Here is a 24,246-nt window from a genome sequence, read left to right on the forward strand (position 1 = left end):
TTGAGTCATTTGCTGAACTGCAGTGCTGGGCATTGAACCAAATCATTTGAATTCCAGTCTACTTTTTGATGTGAAAGCCTTCTTGCTTTTTGCTTATTTTTTAGAACGCCTGCATAATTTGACATGCTTAACCAAAGAGAGTGAACAGTTCCCTTACACTGCTACTGAACTGCATTAGCAGAGCTGTATCTGTACATTAGGAGTGCACTTATCTGCATTAACCTATGCAGCTTGTAACATGCTGTCATATGAACTACATTTGCTTGGAAGTTGCTGAATGAGAACTAGAACATGGTGTTCAGGCATGTGTCTGGAGGCTCGGATTCTGCTGGATGCATAACTAGTCCCTGCTTATTACCTTTAGAAACAAGGGGGCTTTGATCTATGTTTACCAAAGTCAGTTGAAACTTTGCTATGGATTTTGATGGGAACAAGATGTGAGTTTTAGAATCAGGCATAGATGTCTCTGAAATTAAAAATAATCTCATGGGAGCCAAAGATGATGTTTCTGCTTTAAACATGAGGTGTGATCCCCTTCTTCAAAAAACTGTGGTTTTTTAAATACTGTGCCACCAACTTATAATGAAGAAAGAAGTGAAAAAAGGGAGCTAAGTTTTTATTAGGAGGTAAAAAACACAAATAAGAATGTCTGAGTTTTGTTTTGGGTTCTATTATAAACCATTAATAATAGCAGGAAAAGCCAGAGGATAAGTTCCTTTGAATTTTGGTGTATTTTTTCAGCTAGACCTTTACTTGACATTACCCTGCTGTGACAGGGCCAGGGATAGGAGGGAAAAGAAATCTATTTTCAGGAATGATTTGTAATGCAATGAAGAACTATATTTTAATTTAAGTCAGACTTGGTGTGCATTTTATTCACTAAAGATGATTAGATTTAGTAAGTCTCGTTGTGGAGACTTGTTGTGGGTTTGGGGGATCTTTAGTTTTGTTTTTATTCTGATTCTTAGTGTTTGTTTTGTCATCCCTGGTGCTGTTGCTGACATAAAATTCTCCTGAAGGGCCTGGTAGCTGGCCATGCCAGCCTGCACAAAACAGTGTGCCCCAGCAGCAGTAATTCCAAGGGATAGAAGTTGACAATCCCCAACTGACTACTTGCCTCCACCCAGAGATTGCCACCTCTCTGGCAAATGTGCTGTCTTGATGGCATAGAGGTCCTTTTACTTCTTAAGAAGGGAGTGCCTACTTTGAGTTATGTTGCTCATAAATGCATATATGATGTGTAGCTTCTTCTATTGTAAGGAAATGAATTATCTTCTGCTAAAAACTGTGTGTCTTGTAGTTGCAAATTCTGGCTCAGCCAGTGTGACTAACTAGGCATGTCTGATTTTGAAGGGCTTTGACAGAAAATATTGGATTTTGTTGTTGTGCAGTATAACAAAACATTTAAAATAAGCTTTGGATATAAAGTACCTGTGAAAGCATGATCTGAAACATGAACCTTTTAACTACACTTCTTGGTTACAAAAAGCATAGTTGGCAAATGCAGAATAGAGTTTCAGACATTCAAGGCCTTGGAGATAATGAACAGGAATAATAGCAGCTACTGAAAAGGTAGAGATAAGATTTGATTCTTGTGAGTGAAAATGGTGATGAGATTGCAAACCCACAAGTTTTGAAGTGTCACATGAATTCCTGGTATTGCACCAGAACTCTAGTTAGCCCATAGTATCTCAAGAGCAAGCAATAAAGTGCACATAGTAGCAACTTGATACTGTTTGGCTTCCTTTCACTGGCATAAGCCTAACAGACTTTGGAGGCTCTATCCATGTGTTTAAAGTTAAGCAATGCTTATGCACCTATTTGAAATGGGGCCTCATTTAAAACTGAATAAATTGGGTGTACTTCACTGGAATTGCTCTGGAATTTATTACAACTCTGCTGGAGTTACCAAAGAGTTAATCTAACCCCTTTGAGTTATGCCAGGTTTGTGATCAGGATCTGACTCTTAACTGTTTAAAGTGTAAAACGGTATAATTTATTTTCAGTTTTCAGAATAACCTAGTTTTAAGAGTCACTATGGCAACAACAGTGGGTCTTAGAGTAACAAAGATTAATGATTCCCTCAGCCAAGGCACTTCAATGGGTCATCTCGCTCAGGAGCAATGAAACAGTTCAACACGGACCTGGGTCAGATGCAAAAGTTGGAGTGTCCTGTCACTGCTAGCACAACATGCTGCATCATAATGATGGTTTAATCACCAGCTAACAGTTCTCATCTCCTTCATGCAGGATTCGGTGACTGTTACATTTAGGTAAGCCTCTGTGTTCAGGCTGCCCAGGGAAGTGGTAAAGTCACCATCCCTGGGGGTATTTAAGACATGTAGATGTGATTAGGGACCTGATTTAGTGGTAGACTTGGCAGTCTTGGGTTTATGGTTGCACTAGGTCTTAAGGGTCTTTTCCAACCCAAATGATTTTATGATTCTTATCCAAGTCGTTCTCATTTTGTCTTTATTCACTGCTGTTATAAGAAATACAATTTAAAAGATGTGAAAGTGCAGTTTTTCAATTAACTTCAACAATGGATATAGTTCCTTAAAGTAATGGATTTACTACTACTTTCATGTTTTGTATTCATGTAAAGCAGGACCAGAGCTTGGGGACTTGCTGAGAAAAAGTTGTTTCCCAAGGAGATTTTATTTTAAAGCCAGATAAACTTATGAGGTGCTTCTTAGTTTTCACATTTACTGATTAAGAAAGATACCTACAGAAAGAGGCTTCCTTTTCAAAGACCCACATTGAAAAAATCTGCCCTTTTAAAATAGTGCCTGTTGTTTTTTGGTTTTTTGGCGTTTTTTCCTAATTTAAAAATCAAATTAATTTTTTAAGCTATTAAAAAATTTTACCTTAACTGCACTAATGCAGTCATCTTGCCATAGTGCCATCATACGAATCAGCCTAGAGGAAGAGCAGTTATCATCCCAGAACTTTGCTTAATTATTGTCTGATTGCTTCTTCAATGTTTTTCCTTTAAAATCATTCTTTCATTTCTTTCTTTGTGTGTTTTCCTACCTTGTCGCATACAAACTATCACCATTCCCTGCAGATGGAGTACGTTTTTCTTTGACCTCACCTGAGCGGTATTTATTTTGCCAGTTTAGCTGTGCCATAGGTCTTAGGCTCCCCATAGGCAAGAGTTCAATCATCAGGAAGATGGAATGTGGAATTGTCTTTGGAAGCACCTGTTTCCTGATGCTGTACTCAGATGAAAACTCTCTAAATTGCCACTGTTATTATTTTTGCAGTTACACAGATCATTCAACAGGGACAGTTATGGCTATTCTTCCTCCCGCTAGCATTTTGAATCTTGTGGTTATCCAGCCATATAATAACTGTAATAGCTAGCACAGTCAGCCTGCTGTAATTTTGCTGGAGTTTTATTTAATTTTCCTGGTGACCTTGGTTTGCTACTTATTTTGCTGGGTGTGTAATTGTGCCCCTGAGGAGATAAGGAAACAGGACACGCACATCATGTTAGAAAGAAAATAATGCTTCTACCACTTTTGATCTTAAACTAGGTGAAACAGAAAAAGAGATATTAGCATCTTCTTTTTAACACTTACATGTAACCTGCAGCATTCCCACCAAAAACTGTTGTTGACATCAAATGTGCTTCTTGAGCATTTGGTTTATGTTCTCCCTCTGTTAACAGGCTCCTAGCAAACATTTAATGCTTTTGAGCCTGGTGCTGTATAAACTTTTACTAGCTGGGAATTAAACACAGATTTATGGATCTCCATCCAGAAAAGAAAGGGAGCCGCCTTCTCACCTCCTACACTCACATGCACATTATCTGGAGTCCCATATACGCTACTATTAAAGTGAACAGAGCAGCTCATTTATTTCTGCCCATGGACTTCTTATGGGACTGCTAAAAGAAACATCAGAAATCTACCCAAATCAACTCACCAATAGTGGCTGGGTCAGTAAGGTGTGTAATGGGAATTTGCTGCAGGTAAAGGTAAAATACCAAGATTCCAACCCTTTCAGAAGCTGTGAGTTAGAGCATTTCCTAGGTGACTCCAGGGGCAGCTTCACCCATGCTTGGAGATGTACCTTGAAGTTCAAACTCTACCTATGGTTTTATTACTGTAGTTTTATCTTAATGGACAGCAGCCTGGATTGGCAAATGCTCTTACATGGAAAGTGTGTCCACACAGCAGTTGGCCTGTTTTTGAATATTGGTCAGGAAGAATCAGACTTTACTTTAGAGGAGCTACAGAACAGGAGGGATGTCCTGGCCCCTCTCCTGAGCAGCTTTCAAACTAGTGGAACTGCAATAGTAAATGAGTACTAGAATAAGATTTGGCATATACTGGAGTTACAAAATAAATTTTATGTTCCAAGGAAGACCTCAGATGATGGATCTACCTGTAGCATGGTACTTTCCTTCCAAAGAATTCATGACTTACGGCCTTTTTCTATCTGTTTTAAGAAAAAATAGCTTGGCAATAGAAGACAGGAAATTTGAAGATGTAATTTGGAAAACACTCGTAACTGCATTTTGAACAGCATCTTCAAGCTGTTTATGTTTTTAAGGAGTAATTAAATTATTTGAACTATGGCACCATAACTTCAATGGCTAACTATATCTCAGGATGTTAATTTTCAGCAGTAGAGCAAGTGGTACAGTCTGCACTCTCAATTAAAATGTTAAGTGTTTATTTTGAATTATTACACAGTTACGCCAGTTTTAAAGACATTTCCTTTCATCAGGGTAAGGGAGAATATTTCCAGACATGCTGACAGGTAGACCTTTACAAGTGCTGGTGATTTCAGGTTTAATTGTGACCTTTCAGAGTTGTTCCTGAATTTGCCATGGACTAATTGCTTCACATTTTGCCTTGTTTTCACTGGGGAGTAAGTGCTTTGAATCCATCCACATTTATGTTCTTGCTGTTGCTTTGATCACTCAGTTATTCCCATACCTCAGCTCTTCATTTAGTGCAAACTTTCTGTGCCTTGTATGATAGAAAAAAAGATGTGATATTTCTCTATGTTTGCAAATCATTAGATGGCATATTAGCTCCTCTTCAAATGCCAAGGATTCCTTTGATAGTTAGGGCTATTGGATTATCAGTGCCTCATGCTAACATCCTTTCTTCTGCCAACTTCCTGGGACACATCAATTCACTTAGTCTCTTAATATGCATATGCATACATAGTATTTCCCCCCTTTCCCCTCCATGCATAATGAAATTGTAGCACAGTATTTTCATTCCAGCATTTATGGACTTCACAAATGGTTGTGAAAAGAAATGCATTGAACACTGGAGTGGTCAAATATGTTTACATGGTTTCAGAGCCACAGAAAATTCTGTTAAGGAAGTTATTCTTTAAAAAGTCATGATTGTTTCTTGTGGGAATCATGGCAGAAGTAGAGTTTATGGAACAGTTCGAACTGGAATGCTTTAAAGATTAGATAGGGTCTATGTAATCTGACATGTGGCACTCTTAAGCATAGAAACAACATAGGGAAGTACTCAAATAGGGCGTTATAGCCAGTGGATGGTTTATAAATTTATTTTCTTTTAATCTTTTCATGTAGTGTTGATTTATTAAGTGGATATACAATTTTGTCACCTCAAGGGGTATTTTATATCTAATCTTATAAATGAAAGGATATGGTAACCTAATCAATACTTGCATAGATTACTTCAGAGGGAAGCTTTCATGTTATAGGAAGGATTTGATGAATCACCACATGGTGCCTTTCTGTGTCAGGCACTGTGGAATAACTGCCTGAATGAAAAGTGGGACTTAGCTGCAAGAGTTGCCAGCTCCTGGATGAGTTCTGGAGCAAAGGTTTATTCCCTATGGATTAATATTCTAACTCTGGTGGGGTTTTTTGTGTGTGTTAGGGTTTCTAAAATAAAAGAGGCAATCTCTGTCATCATTCATCTAACAGTGACTAAAGCAGCCCAATATAACACTGGTTGGGATAAAAATTTTATTTTTATGTGATTACTACTTTAATGCTATAAGCATTAAAAAGTTATTAGAATATTTTGCTGTAGCATTATAGTTAATGGCTATCAAATATTAATAAACAGAAAGTACATATTGCATACTAACTTCATATGAAAGACTGCTCAAATTAAAGCCATTTGCCATTAAAAAAAAAATACATAAAAAATGAGGCCTCATCCGATGAGATGTTTTCAAAATTGAATTTTGATCTGGTTCCATTTTTAATAGATAAGTTGAAAACTCCTGGCAAGAGTAAAGAGACTGTTAATGGAATTATTTACACTGTTAATGGCACAAATTCTAGAAGGCAGTCTATTACCAAAGCAAATGGGAGACGAACTAATTAGAGAAAGGGAAACAGGAAGTGATGACTGAACCACCAACAAACCTGATCCTGCTGCTTCATCCCCACAGTGACACTTGTGCCAAATATGCGTGAGCCCCGCAGGACATAGTGTGTGTCGATACCCTATTTTGTGAGATTATTTGTACTCTGTGGATGAAAACTACCTTGTAAGCACAAAATATTACTTTAAAAATGATTTTTTTCTGGAAAAGTAATAGGATTGGGAAATTAGTCTATGTGTAGAAAGCTTTGTTTGTACTTAGAGCTTCTTACAAAAATATGCTTGGGATCTGTAGTACACAAAAGACTCAAAGACCAGGTGGTTTAGATTCTGTGCAACCAAGCCATGAAATAGCCTTACTTGCCTAGGGAAAAAAAAAAAAATAAAATCACATCTTCCATTTTTCCAGCCTTAGATTTCTGGGCTTAGTCAGTAATATCTGCTTATTTATCAGTCGCACACAAGACAAGTGGCTTCTTGCACAACAGCTGTCTCATGCCTTGGTTCTGTGCCCTGGTACCAAAGTCCTTCTCAGGCCAAGGTGTCCTGCAGCCCCTGCCCAGCATCACTGGGGCCCATGCTTGCTGCTTGCACCTCAGCACTGCACAAAGAAAGGATGCAGCTCTGAGGCTGCTTGCAGGTGCAGCGCTCTGGTAGTATTGCAGTCCTGGGGACTTTTGTGGTGTCTTCTGCCTTCAGTTGACAGAAGTACCAGCTGTTGTTTGCTAGTCCACAAACATCAGTAGCAGCAAGGATCAACAACTCCCTGTGAGCATGGGGCTCCTTGCTGAGTGGAGCCCTAGCTACTTACACAAATACCAGTATTGATCTAGTACTGTTTATTCTCTTAGCCTCTGTGTATTGGGAAAGCGTTGTAGCAAGGTTGGAGATCCCATCCTCGTATTGTCAAGTTAATTTTTTTTCTTCAGCTTATAGTAGACCTCAAACAGAACAAAATTTCAATGCCAGTGTTATTGTGAGCAGCTCCAAGTGGATGGAGCTCATACAGTTTATTTATTTTTAAAAGAAAATCCTTTTTAACTCTCAAAATATCAGACTTGTCACTTTACTCTTCCATAACGATCAGTTACCTTTGGAACTGAAAACCCTGAAGACTTGGAGGGTGCACGCTGTCAACATTTTACAGCCTGCAGCGAAGGATTCTTAATGTTTTAATTCTAGGTACTCTGATAATGCTTTCTCTCCACATCAAAATAAATTTTAATTGATCCTTCATCATGCTTTTGGACTCATTTAAGATGCTTCCCTTTAAGATCTGCTGTTCATGCAAAATCAGTTTTCCTGTTTCCGGTTTACACAAGGAGCTCTCAAGAGGGGAGGGTACTTGCTGTAAAAGATACCAGATTTCTGATTCCTGTTCCTCAAAATTCTTTAAGTAAAAGTAAATGTTTGCTATCTGCCAGACTCAAATAACTAAGCTACATTTCAAAATAAATTGAATAGTAAAAATCCAATAATTCTAATTTACCAGTAACATTTATCTTCTATCTAGGTGGAATCGACTTTGACAGATGTGCGTATGTTTAGCTATAGCAAGCACAAAGCAATACCTCTGCAGCTGTTTTATCCTCACCCTGAGAATTTCTCTGCGCCACAGTAGAGGTAACTGGATGTTCTTCTTTTCTGGCAGGTACTGGACTGGATTGAAAATCATGGAGAAGCCTTTCTGAGTAAACACACAGGAGTGGGGAAGTCTCTTCACAGAGCACGTGCACTGCAGAAAAGACATGATGATTTTGAAGAGGTGGCACAGGTAAGAGCCTGAATCAGAGACTTCTGTTTTCTGTCTTGATTTTTTGTTTCTCCTCTTGTATATTGAGAAAAAACTACTGTTCTTCTGGGTCACACTGGGTCACTGGGTCTCTTCATATATTTGGAACTGTCTCCCAGGTTCGAAAGTCGGCATGCACACTGCAAGACATGGTAGCAGCAGGACTTACAACCAGAAAATCACCAGATTGAGTTGATGGGACGTCTCAAAGCCTATGAAAAATTGCAAGCAGTTTACAGGACAGTAATGCAAAACGTTGGGAAATAGAGGAGGATGGTTATGAGCAAGGATGATAGAAAAAATCAGTTTTAACTCCTAGAGTGGAAACTGAGGACCTTAAGAATGTGGTGGAAAGCAGCAGCTAGTAAAGCAGTAGGGAAAACACTAGAGCATGCTTACAGTAAGGGCAACTACTCTTCCACTCTTTAACAGTGTATGTTGTGGAAGGAGTTTTTGTTTGTTTTGGAATGGGGGGGCAATAATTTTTTGATTTTAGACTTTAGTATTGTTTTTCTGTAATACCCTTCACATGTGCTGGCCTGGTTTAGTTGAAGATGTTTCCAGAAACAGGGGCATAACTCTTTCACTTTGCCCTCAGGGAAACTATTTTATTGCTTGATGGCAGCTACTGGTTAGATATTTTTTTTCCTCTCCATCATATTCGATTTATATTTCTCTTAATCGCCCTCCCCCAGCCCCCACACTGTTTATGTCCCTTTAGTCTTATTTATCTCTCTTAAGCAGATAAATTCCAGGAAAAGAGATTAATTAACAACCCTGAACAATCTGTAGAATGTTAGCGTGTCTTCTTCTATGTGCCTCTTAAACATGTTAAATGTATTTAATTCTGCTGGCATGTTCTCAATCCCTTAAATAACTTCTGTTACCTGCTTGTTTGGATCCATTCAGTTGTCCAACATCCTTTTAATTAGATGTTCAGCTCTTGATGGAATATTCTATTGCTTGGCTTGCTAGTGAACTTCAGTGTTACCTTTCAACTGTGACAAGATGTCTTTGCATACCATTGACAAATCACAGAGCCTGAAAGCAGCAGTTCTAGATTGATGAGTCTGTAAAATTTCCTGGGATCTCCTGTGGATTTGAGCCTTCTGGTAATAGGCTTGAATTTTTAGAATTACCTGTTGCAAATTTATTAAAATAGACCTTATGCTGAAGGTTGCAAACCACAGTTCTACAAGGCCTTATCCAAAAGCACAAGTTAGTGTGAGGATTCATGCTGAAATCAACATCAGGTGCCTTTCCAGAAGATGTGCTTGAGTCAGCTGTTATTGGATGCAATACTGGGGTAGAGAATGAAATTGAAAACCATGTAATATACAGGAGCTGAAACTAAGTGATTTAATGTCCTTTGTGGCATTAATATTTTATAAATCTCCCTTCTCTATGATACATTACCTTCATAACTCCTCTTACATCTAGCATTTTGGATCACAGTTCGCTTTTTATTTTTCTTTTTTACCTCCTCTTTGAGTAGTACTTCACTAAAGATGTAGGAAACAAATTAAGAACAGGTGAGAAAACAGAAAAATAACATGATCTTGACAATAGAGATGGGTGCAAGCTGTGTGATTGTCTGCACGTGGAAACAATAGCTCACTTAGGCTTGCTCCGTTACATGATGCAATTTGGAGATAGATCCCTTCACCGGGGTTTAGGAACCTTACAAATCTGCAGATTGTATGCATAGGTACTAGATTAAGTCAGAAGAGAATTATTTCACTTAAGGCTTTTCAGACCCCTTTGTTAGTCCTCCTTCTGTACTATTTCAGCATGTCTGTCTGTGTATAACTTCAGACACATTTCATTTCACAAGGTCAAATTCAGAGCAAGGATTGTTCACTGGATAATGGCGTGTTCTAATGAAGGTGAGTGAGTGGGAGGAGGATGAGAAGGAAACGGAAGAGTATAGTTTGCATGGATGCAGAATCTCTTACATTTCTCTGAATCACATTCTTTTACATCTTATGGCATCAATAAGTGTCTCAGTGCTCTGCCTGGGCAACTGTGAATAGTCACGATCAGTGATTCTGAGTATGAAGTTTATGATGACTCCTAATTAGTAATCACTAACACAATTCGAACTTGGTTACTTTCCCCTGGCTTTGACAGGAATAGTTTCCTCTGGTGCATTTACACCAGAATATCACTGCTAATTTATGAGGCCTGTCTGCAGTGTGACACTGGAATGTGGTGCTGGCAAATGGACATGGGGACATGCACTGAGGGGAAGTGAAAGGAAGCTCAGGCTTTATCTGAGGTCAAGGACTTAAGAATATAATACTCTGCTTTGGAAAGAGTAATGGCAAGGGTAGAAGGGGAGGCCGTAAATTTATCACACCTGGTGTTCTCCTGCAGAAGCTCCTAGTGAGGTCGATCATGTGGTTGGGGAATAAATCTCCCTGCTCTAATTATGACCAGTTTTTATTCTTCTTAACTCCCTTCTTGATGCTTAACTCTTTAGAGGCATTTTTCTTCACTTACTGAATATCTTTGCCATGGCTAGGGTGGGTAACTAGCATTGCTTATTCCCAATATAGTCATATAATAAAGCACGTGTGCTAAGATCCTGAAACAAACTAGTAAGTTTGCCCATTCCCCTCATCAGGATGTTAATTACTGGCATTAACAATAGAGTTGTGTTTGTTTTTCTTAAAAAGTAAAATAAAAAGTGTAGTACTGATATAACTGGTGAGATTGACAGTACAAGCGATAGTATTTGCTATTGGCAGTTCTCTGAATAAAACCCAATAAAACGCTTAGCCTGCCATACAATATAAATTTAATCTCTAAAATCTACTTTCCTTTGGCTCTGATATATTTGTTTTTATCTCCTGCTGTTTCAGGAAGGCATTTGCAAAGGTCAGACTAGGAACAATTTTCATGACTTTTCTTGGTATTTTCAACCTTGGGTAAAACGGTCATGTTTTTGAATGCTGCCTAACTGCATGTAAAGCATAGTAGTGTATCTGGGATTGCTGTGCTGAGAAATGCTCTGATTGACTGACCTGCCAAGGCACTAGATTGAGAGGCTGAACATGCTCCCTCTATGTCTGATTAGAAACTCCACAGATTTATAAACCTACATGTAATGATTCAATCAGTCATGGGTAAAATAGATCATATTCCTGCATACAGCTGTGCTTGGAAAATGTCAGTGATTTCTAGAGTGCTGCATTGTGGGCAATAGGAAATATAATTTGGGGTCCCTTTCTCTCATAACTGCTGCTTAGACAATGCTCTGGCAATTTTTCTATTTATTCTATATGGAATGCACAGATGGCAAATGCTTGAATTTGGATTTGGAGGCTTCTTGGCCTGAGCTCCTGGGAGGGAGGTTGTTATCTTGTACATACCTGAAGATGTTTCTCAGCCAGTGCTGATGCTGTTCACAGGCTGGCACCCTGAAAATGCCAGCCTTAGGCCCGGTGCCTACCACACAGTGAAAATTAGCAGTCAGGCATTATCAAGATATCACCAAAGAAATACCACTCTTCATGTAGCTGCAACATTCCTGCAATGACAGCCTCTTTGTGTGGCTGGAATTATTTTGTGCAAATCGGATAACCATAGTTCAGACAGCTTGTAAGTCCAAAGATAATTTCAATTTTTCCACAGAAAGGGCTTTTATCCTGGAAACCAGTGTTCCTGTCAATTGGAAAAGTCTCCCAATGCTTCAGCACTATCGAGTTGAGTGGCATGTGTTGGAAATCCTTCTCCTATTCTCTGTATATGAAGAGAGAGGCCTTAGACTATTCTCCTCCCTTCTGTTATTCCCAGCAATCGGAGGTTAAGGTGGCCGCCTCGACATCCTCCTCTGCTTAGAACGAGTATCACTGCATTTGTGCTGGTGCAGAATTAGGAAAGATACTGAGAAAACTGCTCTGCTCATCCCTTGCACTCTGCTGGTGCAGGACTTAGTGGGTTTGTGCTTGAATGATCTGAAAGAAGCATTTCTGTAGTCTTTCTGCATTTATGAGTTTTTCCATCAGATGTGCTGCTAAGGTTTCCCGGCGCGTGGGCTCACCCGGATTTTTGACATACTCATCAGTACGTGTTTCCACCTGCAGATGGCACTCGCAACGCGCTGTACAAGCCCCCAGCTCTGCTAAAGGTCGACAGAGCTGATGGTTTTAATCCAAACTAACCAGTGCCTAGAAGTGAAATGAAACAGAAGTGGAAGCTGTTGCACGCACTGTCCCCGTGGTGATCTCCTACCCCTGCCAAAACCCACGTTGTTCAAGGTCACCCAGAAAAACAACCCTCCTATTTTTATTTTGTTTTTATACACAAAGCTGGGCGGTCCATGCTTTAGTGCAAGGTGGGGCTTGTCATCTGTATTTATGGGATAAGCTGCTCTTGGATCCGTGGAGCTGCTTTCAAGGCTCTTGGGCCACAACACAATATACTTGAAGCTACAACTGAGTTTTGTATTTAGTAACTGTGTGTGTGTTTGCATGCAGTAGATGGTATGTTTTCCGCAGTAATCCGAAAGCACTGATGTTTTCAAGGTGAAATATCACAATTCAAGCATGCAACAAAGCATGCATTCTGAACAGCCTTGATGCAAAATGTGTGGAGTTGTCCCTCGTTATCAATGCAATAAGAAAGTTGACCGGAGGCTGAGCTGTGGCCATTGAAGTTCACAGGGCCTGTCTGTATTCCCAGTGCAGCAGCTCTTTTCAGACTGGTAACTACAAGTTTGGATTTAGGGTATGTGGCTAGATCCTGTATTCCTGACTTTGAAACCTTTACAGGATCCATTTTGCCAAGGTACACATGCAGTGTAGTAGACTATTCTTGAATTATTACAAAGATGGACTGCCAGACAAAATGCAAATAAAAATGCTGAGTTTTACAGTAAGCCATGTGGGAAGCTATTCAGTTTTCCTATTTTTGGGTATCTATGTTTGCTTTCATCCAAGGCAACTTTTGGAAGATGATGATTAAACACCTGAACACTGGCTTTGAACCATTAAAGTCAACCTAATGTGTACCTATATAGTTCTTTTAAGGTTCAGCTCTTCCTTTTATTCTTCTCAGTGAAATAAATTTATTTTCTGGAAGGGAAGGCTTTCAGAGGAGACCTTGAAAGCCAAGAGCCTGTATCACCATCTAGAAATCAAAGAACAGGCAATACTCTTCATCTGAGTAGCAATCTGTGTTCCAGTGTTCCTGTGTAGTGTATTCTGTTCCTCCATTCAACTGTTCCTAAAATGCTGTCAGTTCAGAGTTTTCAAAAAAACTCCTATTTGGAGATAAAAAACTTTGAATGTAAATATGTTGAAAAAATATTATTACATTATTTGTCATGTGAAATACTCAGTGGACTAAGTAATGGAGTCCTGCAGGTGAAGATGGTATTTTGTGATCTCTCAGTCCCACATAGTTTCACTTGAACTTCTCTAAAACTAAGTGAGGTAATGGAATAGTCAGGCCAAAGCTGAATTGCAAACAGCTACTTGTTTGGCCTTCAGGATAAAAACTTAGTGCTTTCCCATACAAATTCCTGCTCTGTGGGATGTCATTGTTTTAGAGTTTGGCATGAAGTTCAGTAGTGATGTAAAACAGCTCGGCTTAAATTAGGAACCAGTGTTGATAATGAGCACTTAGGGAGCATTGTCCCAGCGTGATTTTTTTATTTTTGATTATTAGTACTTTCTAAAATGTTGTGACCTACCTGGTTGTTGAAAGGAATAGCTCACTGGATTTCCGTTTTGAGTTGGGTGACTAAAATTCTACGTAAGATGAAATACTCGGCCAAAATAGGGAGAAAGCAGATAATTAAACCTGGTAAGTACTGTGCTCGAATATTAGCTGGCAATATCAACTGTGGTTTCAATAATGCCAAGTATTTTTTAGAATAACAAAAAACATGAGACAGGCAACAAAAATATCAGTCCTACTCTTATCTTCATCATCCTTAGGATGGTCATTAGCAAGTTCTGAAGCTATAATCTGCAGTTTCCTGTTCACTTCGTTTATGTAAATTTATTCGCTTCTACACAAAGTGGAAAAAGTGCCTACTGGCAGCAGATTACACAGGCTTTTGTACTGTGGTGCAGGAGCTCTGGGCTCCAGAACTCTTGGTTTCTTCTCCTGCCTGGCAGCAGACCGCATCTGGAAATCACAGGCAGCAGAGAAAAATGAAACTGCCCATATATGGGTTGTCTGTGAAGGTTATCTTGGGACTTCTGGATCTAAAAACTTCTGACAGCATAGCTGAAGAGCCAGATAGTTTATCATGGAAGCAGTAGTATAACTTTGTCCATGAAGTCTAGCAGCTTCTGGATGATTCAGGACAACCTGCATTGCAAATGCAGAGATACTGAAATTGTTATGCACAGCCTAAGCCAGGACCCAGAAAGTCTGGGAAGGGCTGCGCAGTATAGCAGTGTTAGATGTAATGCTATGGGGAATCAGCTGCCAGACCTAAGTCAGATGTAGGTCATGTAAGACATGTTTTACCTGCTGGAGTGTGATACTCTGAGTACACTGTGGGTATCAGTACTGTGCTCCATTGCGTGATCTGGACATGCCCATGGAGACTTTATTATCAGGGGCTGCAAAAAGACCATCTTGGCTAATCTTCTGGAAGCAATGTAATTCGGTTGGTGGCTGTTGGTACTCCATGATCTAGCAGTAATGGGGAACCTATTTTTAGAGAGGCCCTATAATGGCACACAAGTCTTCTTGGCAATCATGTGAAGAGATTTGCCTATTACACCATGTTTCTGAGTTTGCATTTCTTCTCAAGCTAGAGGTGATTTTCTTTCCTGTTTCATCTCTTCCAAAATCACATGACAGCTGGATCTTTTCATTAAGCCGCCTGCAGCATGATTCACAGTCTAAATGCTCCCTATAAAATCTCAAGGCTTGGCAACACGATACATTTTTGACAATTGCCAGGAGTTAGCTTCCTATCACTGGTTTTATTTGGGTAGGTTATTTTTGAGTCTTTAAAATATGTTCCTTTAATTTGCCTATAAATGCATAATGCTGTTTCCATGGCAGACTGGGAGACAATGAAGCTATTTAAGAAATACATATTTTTAATTCTAGAGGTTCTGTACAATGGAATTTCTATGGTGTGGGGAATTCTGCATTTTTTAATTGATTTCTTTTTGAATCAAAAAAACCCAGCCCAAATTTCCTAAACAATAATAATCCTGTAATTTGAGGTATTTTTTCAAGCCCATAAATTTCTTAAAGAGAACACTGGAAAATTATAACACTGAAGCATTATATAACATGCATACGGAATATATCAGTATGCTACTGATGTCTCAACTGAATAAACATGTAGTTGAAACAGAAGACATTTGCCAATGATGATTTCTGTGAAATATACTCACTTAGATGAACCACTGCTGTTTTGACTGACCTGTGTTTGTTGGTAAAAAACATTGTCGTATAAAGGATTTTGATCCCTTCTGATCATTTTTCTTTATGCTCTTCTCATTGGCAGGTCAGTGGTTTATCAAACTGTACCTATTGATTCAGGAAGATTAATTGCAGCAATGTCCAAATCTCATTTGTAATGATGGTCGACTAGTACTCTTCAATTTCTTGTACTTATTGATAGCAGGCAGGCTCAGCAGGGAGAAAAGTGACACTGTGAATCTGATCAGTGTTTTTACTTTCTGATTTTGTCATAGGGCAGTAGAAGGAGCTTCACATGGCTGTGCTGCTTTCTCTGGGGCAGTCAGTGGTGTCTTTAGTAGAATGGTCTAACAGCCACAGTCAGTGTACTATGGAATTGCTGCAAATCACAAATATACTGTTTTGCAGACATTTGGTAAAGGAAATTTCATGTAGATTAAGCCAATATGAAAGAGAATTGTATTCAGTAACAGCAAAATGATTTTCAAGGACAGGTTTTACGTATACATTATCATTGTTCTGGGAATAGACTAACTGGGTCCAATTGATTGCTCCACTGCACAAGATTTAGAACAAAATCACGCTTTCAGCTTTGGAGAGATTACTTATAATTAACTTGTTCTAAGGAGTGGAGAATCCAGTTCAAGGGCTCTATTTACACTGCAGCGAAGCTGCTTGGAAGTCTGGTTGTCCCTCTCTTTTTTTTCCTGTTACAGGACCACCATTGTCCAGGATGTTCTCTTTATTTCCACATCAGGCAGTTGTCTAAAAACTACACTTGCATTATGAGATTATTGCAAATGTTTTATACTGATTATATATAAATAGAAAGTATTCAACCAATGTTTTATTGCATATAAACCTATTTTTAAAATTTATTTCCCTGGGATATAATTCAGATCTCAGTTTCGCCTGTATAGAAATAGGGCAACATCAGTGGATTTATAGATGTCTTTTGGAATTAAATGTGTGAGAACAGGAACAAAAATGCTAATGAGTATATAAACAATTGACTTGTTGATTCAGTGCGTGTAATCCAGCCATTAATATTGCCCTCCATAACTGTGCTCTGTGAGGTCTGGTTTTGTATAACCAAGCCCCAAGAAAGCACTGGTTTGTGTCACAATGGAAATGGCATATGTTTCAAGGCATTTAGACATCTTTGTTTAGTGTCTGCTTCAGAGCACTACCACACGCAAAAGTGCAGGTTCCTCTGCTTTTCTGAGCTAGGGAGAGAAATTCTAAGATTGACATGAGAAAAGCAGGCAGAATCAGCCTTCTCATGTTAGTACACTTAAAAAGAAGCTTTTGTGGGGAGAAAGTAATTGAAGAATTTGCAAGAAGTCAGGAAGCAAGACAGAAGGTGTTTCTGAACTGTCAGTGAGTATGTGCTCATGTGTTTGTCTAGCATGATTGTCTGTATTAGTATGTAGCTAATACAACAGAAACCAATATGTGCTCCAAAACGGTGTGACACTGTGTCCTTTTAACACGCAGCCCTCATTGTTATTAGACTGTGGTGTTCAGTGCATAAAGGTTGTTTTTTCTGTGCAGTGTAGGTAACTCCTTCATGACATTAGTGAGATCCACAGCTATTCAGCAGAGAGCAGAGCCTGCTTTTGCCTCCCCCGGAGTAATATTAGGACTCAAAGCAAAAGTGCACAGTATAAAATAATGTTTGTGACTCATTAATACTGGGAAATGGGAAGTGCAGCCTTCATGTTAAATGTGTCAACCTGAGAACTGAAGCAAATGCATGCATGGAGTGTTCACTGAAATGTAGTGTGTTTCTGCACAGAGATGAGAGATGGCTGATGGGTGGCGCCTGGTTGTTTTGTCTTTGGCCAGGATTTATATTGACAACCAGAACTTGGATTTGTCAATACCTACACATCAAAGTTGAGTGCAGGAAGGACTCAAAACCTGGAGTAGTCCACGGCTGAGAGAGAGGGAGGTCTACAATGATTTCACTGTTACTTTTTGTTGTATTCTAGGGTTTGTTTTAGGCTTTAAATGGACCTGATTGAATCCTTTTTAAAATCCAGGGTAGGTGTTTGCTCCCACCACAGAAGTTCAAGACCCTTTACCATAGGATTCATAGTTTTATCTGTGCCAAAGCATAGTTCCTCAGTGCACAACAAGTGATAGGCTCCATTCCTGCCTCACTCCTCTGTCGTGCATTGAAAACCAAATGGGAGAGAAGCAACCTCACAGCACAGCAAGAGCTGTGCAGCCATGCTGAAATATCAGTTGGCTCACCAGTGTGTGTGCTCCCCCTTGGGATTGGTAATTGGGTCACTAGGGCATTTAACTATTGTAAATTTAGTTTTCAGTATAGGCACATGTAAATGTGGGACAGGGAAAAAAAAAAGAAAATACTTCAGAGTATAGAGCAGAATCCTCTTTGTGTGCTAAAATAGGGACACAAAATAAGGAGATTATTTTGGAATGAGAATGATGAGGGGAGTGGGAATTGCTGCCTGGATCTGCTGGGCATGCCTCCAGAGGTGGGGGCAAATGCCCAGATCCTACTGCTTGAGGTTTGGCACAAAACTGGGGCTCTGGGGTGGCAGGCAGAGAGAGAGATCAAAAGAAAACTCAGAATTTCTCTGATCTTTGCTTTTATCTCTTATTATGTTCAGTCTTATCCTTTGGGGGCCTGATTTGGGATTTTTGGAGGGAGAAGGATCGGAAAGGGAAAGGAAAGGATTTGGCATCATTGAAGAATACACTAGAAAGATGTCAGGATTTTTTTTTATAGTAAGAAATTTGGCAGATGTTGACTAGAGAGGCAGTATCTAATATGCCTGCAATATTCTTGGAGTTCTACCACATGCCAAAAATCGATACATTATATAGCATGGAGATTTCTGTGGGAATACTGTTCTGTACCAGATCTCTCATGTAAGTCATTATTAACATTTATCTCGAATCATGTGTGGCTGCCTAAGAAAAGGCAGAAATAATAAAAACAAAACAAAACCCTGTTATCTTTCCAAATCTTTGTTGTGATTATGCATAACCTGAATTGAATTTCACACAGCAAAACACATTTTTAAAATGAGCCCCCTATGAATGCTTGCTGACCAACATGCAAAATGTTAGTTCCTGTCTGGAACTTTTCTAAAGATTTTGAATACATCTGGTGTTAAATGAATAAATAAATAAAATCGTTTATTACCTCCAGGGTAGCAAAAACCCCTTTTATTTTCCTTCATTATAAATATGCAGTACTTCTCACTAGCTCTTACAGAAGTTCTTAATATTTTTAAGTTTTAGGGAAGACAAAGCCCTTAATACATTTTGCTTTGGTGGCACTTAGGAAGAATTAATTCGATGGGTAAGCCATACAGACAGTTCACATGTCAGGGAAATAACAGTGGTGAAAAATTGGTTTATAAATCTAATAAGACTCAGAGAATGGTTTCTACTCATTTGAAACAAATTCTAGTGTGTAATGCATGGCAGAGAGCTGAATTGATGTTGACAGTGAAGAGATTCTAAATCCAAAGGGACCATCTTTGGAGTTGATCTGCTCCTAAGGATGCTAAGCAGGAACAAGGAGATGAAGTAAAAAGTTACTGCAAGTTTAACTGAAGCTGGGGAGGCTGCTTTCATCTTGTTGAGAGCAGGGAACCATTTGCCACCAAATTATCTGAGGTCCACAGGGGAGGCGGATGGGGACAGAGTTACCTGACTGGTGGGCAGGTGATCATTTTTGGTCACAGCGTATATTGAGAAGCCTCCTTCTGCCGAATGGAAATATCCATATTGTCAGTAAAACAGAGATGTAGGTAGGTTTTTTTCTTATCACGTGTTTTGTCCCTGGCAGGCAGTGTATTGAAGTGTAAGGTTTGCTTTCGATGAAAAGACAATTTTTCAGTGATTCTTTGCTGCAAGTTAAACTTACTTGGGCAAGTAGAAGGGATCCAGGAGAACACCAAGGGACTCTCTGCTTCCATCACATCTAGAGGGAATATAGGCAGTGCTAGAACATGGTTCCAGCTCAACTGCACTGCAAGACACAATGCCCTCACTGAGAGTATCTCCTGCACCACTTCACACTTGGGTCAGTGCATGGGAGCTCATGCGAAGCAGTGTGTCAGGGAGGTGATCTTTGTTTCAAAGGAGCAGCAACAAAAATGTCATTAACTGTCTGCATTCTTCCTGAGATAGTAGCAGTGCACTGACTCTGCTAAAAGCCTGTGACATGTCTTCCTCTGTATTTTTTCTGTCAAACATCAGTTTGCTTGTCGGAAGTGGCCATTAACTTACAGCAAAATACAGTTCACTGCAAATCTTGAGGTCCTATGATGCATTCATGGTAGACATACCACTTTGCAGCAGCCTGTGTTGCATTCTTGTCACATGTTACCAGACAGAAAGAAACTGGAATTGTTATGGGATGTATACATCTACAGTACTGTGTTAAGCTCCAGACTGCCTAGGAGTTACACTTGGCTATATAGGAATTCTTAAGCTGAAAGCTCCATAGAACTTTGGTCAAAGTTTTGCTGAATTTGCTTCTGTTAAACATCTCATTCTATAAACAGTCCCATGTGATTCAAAACGTGCTTCAGGGAAGGTGCTATAACCTGTCTCTATGATAATGGAAATAAAGGCATAGCTGAGCCGGGGTAGTGACTGTTGGAGAAAAAGGGAGAGGAAATGTTTTGCTGTCTTATTTAAAGCTGCTTTCTAGACACTAGAAACAAAGTCAGGCAGTTTACAGAATCCACATCCACTTAGGTTTATTTCTGCCTCTTCAAGGCAGCAGGACTGTCAGTTGCATTTGGTACTAACTTTTCCAAATGATGTTGACAGTCCAAAGTCTTTTAATACTCTCATCACTGTGTCTTTGAAACCTCCGAACTATGAGCATGATATTAAACTAAGAATGCCTGAAGTTATTTCAATTCAGGACACCAGCAAGACTTGATAAAGCTGTCATGATTACACTCATGTCTGCAGGTATCAGGAAAGATGTGAGCTGAGCCTTTGGGATAGAAAACAATACTGTGCCCTCCCAGATTGCCACTCACCTTGGAGCATGTTTCTTTGTTTCTTTGTTTCTCCACTCGCCTGTCCTTTTCCACCTATCACAGAGAAGTTATGAAGCTTTGCTGTGAATTATCTGGGCTTGTCAATGATATTTATCATTTGAGAAGCTTTCAAAATTCTGCATTTCATTCGTGGCAGTTTGCTGTCTTGGGCTTCCTTGTCACTTCCACAAAAGAAAATGCTTTCCTTACCTTTTCTGAGTTTTAAAGGTTCAGTTATCTTACAGTTGCTTGAGCAATTCTCATTCATACATTCTGCTAATTACCCACCTATGAAATCTTTGCACAGTGATAATACTGTTTTTCTGGTACACTTACTGTATAGCACTAACCAGTATCAGGTTTTTTTGGCCATAAAACCAGTTTGGTTTCATGCTTGCTACCAGAACTAATGTATAATGGCATCTCAGTCTGTTGTCTTCATTGTTCTGTTCTCCTTGCTGTTGCTTGCTTTCATATGCCTGTTCCTGTGCAAAGATCTAAAAAAAGGGTTCAAAATCTTTTCATGGATATTACCAAAGATCAAATACTACGATAAAATCTGGCCAATAATCATTTGTTTGACATACCTTCTGTAATTCTTGTAGGTCCTTGTACAATCCATCAAGTATGGAAAAATATTGAAACGGCAAGACAAGTATTTCATCATCTCATCTCAATGTGCTGTTTAGACATGCTTCTCCCAGAAGAGCAGTACGGAGACAGTTAAACCCAAAAACCTAAAAGCACAAAATGAGCCTACATATCAAGTAAATACTGCTTTTATTTAGGGTGCCTTAAGGTGACAAAGTGAGATATAACTCCTGGATTTGAAGGGCCATGTGTCTACCTCAGTTAAAACTGCCAAGATTTTTCAATGCTTTTTTTTTTTCCCACTGATGATTTCTTTAGTTTGTAAACACAGTTGTTTGTTTATTAGACCCAATTCATGAGCCTACCTGGGCAACCTTTCTTGGTCCCAGGAAAGATGCCAAAGATGGACTTTGTGTGACTAAAACTTCATTATTATGCCCAGTGTGTGTTCTTTGAGTTCCTATTTGGAGCTCTGCTCTGGATCAAAACTTCTTAAATCACATCTCACAAAATATAAAGGTTCTGATATTTCTGGCAATTTAAACTGCAGCTTCTTCAAGGGTGTGCGTCAGACTCCAATGTAATCTTGCAATGATATACCCTACTTATAACATGAAGTGTGCAGATTCCTTCCCTGAAACGGGTAGGACTTACTTACCTCATATTAAGAAGGTCTTTAATGGTTTATTTCATAGAGGAAATTAAACATATATACTAATTAAAATAGGGAGGAAAGGGGAAGCTTGCCAGGCTCTAGGTAAAACCAGTCATGGGTGTAGTCTTCCTGCCTAGAAAAAGAAAAAAATCCCTTGTCTTCCCCCTTGCAACCAAAATAAATTAATCTTGCAACTTAAAAATAAATAAATAAATAAAAATAAGCAGAGCTTTGCAAAATCTAGATCTTTGCCAAACATGCATTGAGCATCCTAATTTAGAAGAAGTAAATAGCTCTGGCAGCATTCAAAGTGAAGTCCTTACACAGATGGTACTCTTTAGTAGTCATAGAACAATTCAGTGATAGTTAAAGTGACCACACTTTAAAATAGCTTGTTCTTTTTGTGTATGTGGTATGTGCACGCATATATGCACCTATGTATCTTTGCATACTTATTAGTATTAGATGTCATGTGTGGTATTAGATGACATTTAAAATATTATTTCACTATATGTTTTACTGGCATTCCAATGAATAATGGTTATGATCACACAGGAGTTAATTAGCGTGATTATAGTTATATGAGTATTCTCTACCTGATATACGATTGTGCTCCTGACTGAGCTGAACAGTTGTTGTGATAAAATATATCATGGGTGTCATTTTTTTAACTTAAAGTAAGCATTCAGTATGAAATAGCACAGAGAAGAATTCTTCTAGCTAATGTATTTCTAGCTATTCATTCTAATCTTGCTTATTTATTAGTTTGAAGGTCTAAGGTAGCTTTTAAACAATTTATCTGGGGTTTCAGCATTTGATGTAATGTGTAAACGTCACTCTTCTAAATTTGATAATAAATTCACCTCAGTTTGTATGTGAACCCTCAGGGAAAATCATAAATAAAAGATAATGATACATGGAAAAATATATGGTTCTTGGCAATGGTTCATGGGGATGCTGTGTCATATCCACCTTGTCATTCCTGGGATCTGTTTATTTCTCATTCATGCTGAAAAATCCCTTATGTTAATATACTTCACTGAAAAAATGGAATTACTGGAGGTGTGAAGTAGTAATTAGTATCAGCAGGGTATCATATATGGCCTCTTGGACATCTGAAATGGGAGCAACTTCACATTCCCCAAATCTGTGACTTTTTGAACTGAGCTAAGCTTCAAATTGTAGAATAGTTTGGGTTGGAAGGGACTGTTAAAGCTTGTGAGCAAGAACATCTTCAAGTAGGTCAGGTTGCCCAGAGCCCTGTCCAGTCTGACCTTGAATGTTTCCAGGGGCCATCCGCCACCTCTCTGGGCAACCTGTTCCAGTGTTTCACCACCCTCACAGTAAAGAATTTCTTCCTTAACTCTAGTCTGAATCTACCCTTTTTTAGTTTAAAACTGTTACCCTTTGTCCTATCACTACAGGTCCTACTGTCCCATCTTTCTTATAAGCCCTCTTTAAGTATTGACAAGCTGCAGTAAGGTCAAAAATGTCAGTGAAGAAAGTAACAATGCATCAGTAAATACAGATATTCAGTCAGAAGACGTCCGAAGAATAATAATTTAAAACATTGAGAATGAGCCATGGCCTCACAATAGGAGATGAGAGGCATAAGGACCTTTCAACCCCATGTACCAGCTGCAAAGGTAAATTTTTCGGAAGATAGAATAAAGCTTTTCTATGCAGTGCTTGTCTGCTAAAGCACAGGTGACATTCCAGGCACTCTGGTTCCTAAACGGTGTTTGCAAATAGATGCAGTTCAGGTAATAGTAGTAATTTTGTTGAAGTCGTCAAGTGGCTGATAACTTTGATACACACTTACATGTACTTGTACTCACAAACTTGTGACCCTCATTTGTTAAACTACTTAAACAGATGCAATTCATTCATTTAAAGGTAGACATGTTCTTATGTGTTCATCAAGAGATAATTATAACAGACTGTAGTATTTGAAGACCTCAAACCTCAGTAAGGACAGTACAAGGAGAATTAGGGCAAGATTATGACTAGAAAAAGTTAAGGTGAATTGCCATGTTTAAGGGAAGAACTGTCTGCAGAAGAAGGTGGTGGAAATGTCATTAACCTGGATATTAAAAGGTCTTAAGAAGTTTTGATTCTATTGTACAGAAGGGAACAATACTGTACTGATAGAGTGAGTGGCTGTGTGACCTTAGAGAGATGTTCCGCCTTTAACTTCTGTAACTGTAATTCCTGACAAGTCTGTTTTGAATTAGAGCAATAGAGCACAAGTAAGAATATAGGTCTTGATTTGATTATGTGAAATTCAAACTGAATAAAATCACATCTTACATTAGATCATCATATGTACTTAGCCTTTGCCCTGCTTAAGGGAGGAAGAATGTTGACAAAGATGGATGCTTCCTTAAACTCCAGATTTGTTTATCATAGAAATGCTTCATTGTGGTC

General features: G+C 38.9%; 1 pseudogene across 1 annotated transcript in view; it reads left to right on the forward strand.

The window, feature by feature from the left end:
- LOC104402111 overlaps nucleotides 1–24,246 on the forward strand; it is a 154,802-nt pseudogene that overhangs the window by 103,520 nt on the left and 27,036 nt on the right. Inside the window, exon 9 of the transcript XR_719893.1 lies at nucleotides 7,990–8,112. The product of XR_719893.1 is annotated as a kalirin-like (transcript). The remainder of the gene's footprint in view (nucleotides 1–7,989; nucleotides 8,113–24,246) is intronic.

This window comes from Nestor notabilis, unplaced genomic scaffold, assembly GCF_000696875.1.
Source record: "Nestor notabilis isolate BGI_N333 unplaced genomic scaffold, ASM69687v1 scaffold8372, whole genome shotgun sequence".
Taxonomy (NCBI): Eukaryota; Metazoa; Chordata; class Aves; order Psittaciformes; family Psittacidae; genus Nestor; species Nestor notabilis.